The sequence below is a fragment of the Macaca nemestrina genome, chromosome 14, assembly GCF_043159975.1.
Source record: "Macaca nemestrina isolate mMacNem1 chromosome 14, mMacNem.hap1, whole genome shotgun sequence".
Lineage (NCBI taxonomy): Eukaryota > Metazoa > Chordata > Mammalia > Primates > Cercopithecidae > Macaca > Macaca nemestrina.
In genome coordinates this window covers 80,144,585-80,150,431 of record NC_092138.1, presented here as the reverse complement: position 1 = coordinate 80,150,431, position 5,847 = coordinate 80,144,585, and positions in this window count along the sequence as shown.

The following is a 5,847-nucleotide window of genomic DNA, read 5'->3' as shown; positions in this document are numbered from 1 at the left end:
TCCCAGCATTTTGGGAGGCCGAGGTGGGTGGATGACCTGGGGTCAGGAATTCGAGACCAGCCTGGCCAATATGGTGAAACCCTGTCTCTACTAAAAATACAAAAATTAGCCAGGCATGGTGACAGGCCCCTGTATGTAGTCCCAGCTACTCTCAAGGCTGAGGTAGGAGAATCGCCTGAACTCGGGAGGTAGAGGTTGCAGTGAGCAGAGGTCGCGCCATCGCATTCCTGCCTGGGGGACAAGAGCGAGGATCTGTCTCAAAAGAAAAAGAAAAAGAAAAACAGAAAAGAAAAGAAAACCCTAAACCACAAGATGGCAAAGAGACAAAAGCAGCCGATCTGCCAGCTGAGAATTCGTCAGCTCCCGAGGCTGAGCAGGGCGGGGCTGAGTAAATGCCGACTTACCATCTCTACCATCACCCAGTTTAGTCATCCAACAAGAAGAAATATCAAATTCCAGCAATAGGAAATGAACAAAAGATTGCAGCTGAAGACCTTAAGTGCTTGCTTTTTGCCCGTTGACCAGATAAATAGAACTATCTGTATTATCTAAGCAGCATGGGGTTTTTATTATTTTTACCTAAAGATGTGTCTTTTTGGTCATAACAAATGTGGTTTTTTTTTAAGCCTGTTTTTTTTCTCAATATGCCTTTAAAGGTTTTTAAATTGTTTCCTGTCTGGTCAGGTTGAGATTTTTAATAACTTCATTTTTAATTTGTTTGTTTGTTTGTTTGTTTGTGAGACGGAGTCTCGCTGTGTCACCCAGGCTGGAGTGCAGTGGCGCGATCTAGGCTCACTGCAAGCTCCGCCTCCCGGGTTCACGCCATTCTCCCGCCTCAGCCTCCGAGTAGCTGGGACTACAGGTGCCCGCCACCACGCCCGGCTAGTTTTTGTATTTTTAGTACAGATGGGGTTTCACCATGTTAGCCAGGATGGTCTCGATCTCCTGACCTCGTGATCCACCCGCCTCAGCCTCCCAAAGTGCTGGGATTACAGGCTTGAGCCACCGTGCCCGGCCTCATTTTTAATTTGTAATAAAAGTTTACAACTTGATGTTTTCAAAAAAGTCAACAAACTGCAAGCACCTGTTAATAAAGGTCTTAACTAATAATAATAAATAGCCAATGGGATTACTTTGTACAGAGAATAAAAATCTGAATGAAACCAGAATGAAAATCTAATCTGTTCCATACTTCCTGAAGTAGCAAATTCAATGGAACTGACCAGAACCATACAGAACCTATCAAATCAAACTTCAAAGGGGATTCCAAAAAATCTCCATCTTGTAGTTAATGTATCTGCCAGCTAGCTTCCATTAGTCTTTTGAGAATGGCCAACTGTACTGACAGAAAGCCTAGGACGGAGGGGTTTCCTGGACTTTCAGTGCTAAGATTGGAACATTTGGGTACCCAGTTTCACTCCCACCAAAATTCCTTCTAAAATTCTTAGACATAAGACTCATTTCATTTGGAAAGTAAAAATTAACAGCAGAAATGAAGAGGAAAGAGGGAAACTCAGGCATTCTTTGGTATCCATAAAGTGGAACAAAATACATTCCAAGAGGTAGAACACGTTTCAATTGAGTTCTCATACTCACAACTCCAAACCTGTGTCCCATTACAGTAATGTGGCTTTCAGGCAGAATGCAAGGGATTTTTTTTAACATCCAAATCAATCACTTGGCAAATGTCTAGTGAGGTCCTACCATGTGCCAGACTGAGGATCAAGTGTTGGGATCCAGAGATGAAAATGTACGAGCCTGGCCTGGGGAGATGCTCGCAGGCTAGAGGCCAAGCAGAGCGGATGTACTGGGTAACAACCATATCTCACATGATGTAATTAATATAAGTAGAGCTCCCAGCTTCTAGGAGCCTGACCATGCATTATCTCTCATTCTCAAAACTACACCTGAAGGTAGGTGTTATTATCCTCATTTTAAAGATTAAAAATAAAACCAAAACTGAAGCCCAAAGAGGTTATAGAACTTGCCCAAGACCCCCCAGCTAATAGTGACAGCAAGTGGGTGTAAACCAAGATTTTGAGCAAGAACCAACTGATTCCAACAGCTCTGCCTTTTCTGCTATTCCCATGACCTTTTGGCATGATCAGGGTTAATAAGATCAAGGCCATCCAGATTTCTGACCTCAGCCCAGCTTGTCTTAGCCCTTCATCAGAGAGCACCCTATCTATACCCTGAGCTGACAGCAAAATTGCCAGGTTTTCAACATTTATGCTATGGTAGGGGCAGGATGGGGGTGGGAAAAGCTAGATATTATTGAGATTTAACTAGTGGACACTTGAAAACTGCTGTTAGGGGTTGGATTGAGATGACATCTACAGAAGAAAACGTTGGAGAAAAGCTTCATGACATTGGATTTGGTAATGGTTTCTTGGATAAGACATAAAAGGCACAGGCAACAAAAGCCAAAATAGACAAATTGGGCTTTGTCAAAATGAAAAACTTTTGTGCATTGAAAGACACTCTCAACAGAGTAAAAAGGCAACTCAGACAATGGGATAAAATATCCGCAAATCACATATCTGATAAGGCATTAATATCCAGAATTTATAGAGAACTCATAAAACTCAACAACAACAACAAAACAACCCAATTCAAAAATAGGCAAAGTGCTAGAATAGACGTTTCTCCAAAGAAGATATATCAATAGCCAATAAGGACATGAAATGCTCCTAAACATTACTAATCATTAGGAAAATACAAACCAAAATCACAATGAGATATCACTTCACACCCATTAGAATGGATATTGTTTTAAACCCAGAAAATGACACGTTAGGAAAAGGATGTGGAGAAATGAGAACCCCTGTGCATTGCTGGTGGGAATGCAAAATGATGCAGGTGCAATGGAACATAGTACAGCACTCCCTCAAGGAATTAAAAACAGAATTGCCATATGATCCAACAATTCCACTTTTGGCTATATTCCCAAAAGAATTGAAAGAAGAAAGATATATTGATACAACATGTTCATAGCAGCACCATTCACAATACCCAAAAAATAGAAGCAACCCGAGTGCCTATTAACAGATGAATAAATAAAGAAAACATGCTATATTCATAAATGGAATAGTATTCAGCCTTAAAAGAGAAGGAAATTCTGACACGTGCTTCAACATGGATGAACCTTGAAAACATGCTAAGTGAAATAAGGCAGTCGCAAAAGGACAAATATTATATGATTCCACTTATGTGAGTAGTCAAGTTCATGGAGACAGAAAGTAGAATGGTGGTTGCCTAGGGTTGATGGAAGTTGGGGAATGAGGAAATGTTGTTTAATGGGTACAGAATTTTAGTTTGGGATGATAAGGTTCTGGAGATGGGTAGTGGTTAGTGGTGATGGTGGCACCACAAAGTGAATGAACTCAATGCCATTGGACTATAACTTACAAATGGTTACACTAGTAAATGTTATGTTATGAGTATTTTACCACAATAAAATAAAGAAAGACGGGCCAGACATGGTGGCTCGCACCTATAATCCCAGTGCTTTGGGAGGCTGAGGCAGGATAAATGCTTGAGGCCAGAGTTCAAGACCAGCTTGAGCAACATAGTGAGATGCCCATCTCTACAAAAAATAAATAAATAAGAAAAGATGGTATGCAGAGCATATGCATCCAGTAACTGTAAATCCCCACCCCCAACACATTCCATTTCATATGCTTTTTAAAAATCTATTAGATGACGCATTGTTGTTTAATAGGTATATAGTTTCAGTTTTGCAAGATGAAAGTTCTGTGGATGGTTATTGGTGATGGCTGCACAACAATGTGAATGTACTTGACATTATTAAACCATACACTTAAGTGCTTAAGGTGGTAAACTTTATACTACATGAATTTTACCAATTAAAAAATGTTTTAACTCATTAGAAGTCTAGAAAGCAAGAACGATTGCTACCAACCCACCGGAAATGATGAGGAGTTTCTGAATGATAGAGAACAGATAGGAATGGACTGAAGGAGAAACAGGAATAAAGGAGCCTTTGCTGGAAATACAAGAATTCCTGCTGCGAAAAAGGATCAAGGAGGAGGAGGAGTGATTTTCCGGGAAATTAACTGGGGCACGGTCTCTGACAGTGGTTCTCAGACTTGAATGGGCATCAGTATCACCTGAAGGGATGGTTAAAGCACAGATTGCTGTGCCCCAGCCCGGAGTTTCTGATCCAGCTGGTCTGTGGTGGAGCCTGAGAATTTGCATTTCTAATAAGTTCCCTGGTGGTGCTGATGCAGCTGATTCGGAGACCAAGATTTGAGAACCACTTTGAGAAGCTGCTGGACCTGCAACCCTTCTTTCTCCTTCATGTGCCATGAGAGACAGAGAGCAGCATCTCTCCCAGGTGGAAGTGCTGAGTATAGATACGGAGGTCCCAGGTTCCTAGAAAATTCAAGGGGTAGAAGACAAGGAATCCTCATACCAGAGAACAACTACCAACACGCAGCCTGTCCTCCCCCATGATGATGGGAGGCATTTACTTGGACCATATCTACAATAATCATAAGCTTAACGGAGATTTCTAAAGTCAAAGAAGAGTAGGCAGCCAGGAGTAGCCAAATATTTAAGGAAAGTCAACATCAGAGAAGAGCACCAATATCAAGAAAGAAAATTAACACACAAGGAAGTAGAACTAAGATGATTAAATATGTACAACTAATACTTTCAGACTCTAGAGGCACACATATACACACACACACAGGAAGAAGGAGGAGGAGGAGGAGAAGGAAAAGGAAAAGAGGCTGTTATACACACACACGGATTTGAATGTTTTTAGACATAACATATATATATATGTGCACTAACATTAACAACACAGCTCAGTGAATGTTTGTTTATACTCTATATACCCTTGACATGACCATCCCAATCAAGATAAAGAATATATCCAGCCCTCCCAAAGGCTTTTTTCCCAATTAAAAACTGCTGAAGATAGACACTATTTTGACTTTCCTTACCATTTATCTGTTTTGCCTGTTTTTGAACCTCGTATAAGTGAAATCAGAGATCATGTACACTTTCATGTCTAGCTTCTTTTGCTCATCTGTGAGATCGGTCCTCTTTATTGTGCATAGCAGGAGTTTGTCCTTTTTCATTGATATGTAGTATTCCATTGATGAGCATATCACAGTTTATCTTTTGTCTCTACTGTTAATGGATATTTGCATTGTTTCCAGTTTGGCTCTTATAAATGATGCAGCTAAGAATGTTCAAATACATGTATTTTGCCAAACATTAGAACTCATTTGTCTTGGGTATTTGTCATGTGACATTGTTTGGACATAAGATTTATTTTTGCTAAACTTTAGTAAATGCTGTCCAATAATTGACCAAAATGGCTGTATCCACCATTAAGGCATTAAGGATCCCCGTTTGTTCTATATATTGCCAACACTAGATATTATAATGCTTTTAATGACAAGTAATGGGGGAGATATTATGTGCTTTTAAATTGCTTAGCCTAATGTATAATGATGTTGAACACTTTTTCATTTGCTTATTAACTATTTGGATGTCCTCCTCTGTGAAGTAATCTTTACAGTTTTTGGCCTATTTTTGAATTAAATGGTATTCCTAATGATTTGTAAGAGTTCTTTATATATTCTGATTATGAGTCCTCTGTCGGATATATGTGTATTGCTAATAGCCCTTATCAGTCTGTGGCTTGCCTTTTCACTCTGTTAATTGTGCCTTTTGATGAATGGAAGTTATTCATTTTACTTATCTATTTTTATTGATATGTAGTAGTTGTACATGCTCTGAGGGTACATATGATATTTTCATACCTGCACACAATGTGATATGATCAAACCAGTGTAATTAGGATACCCATCA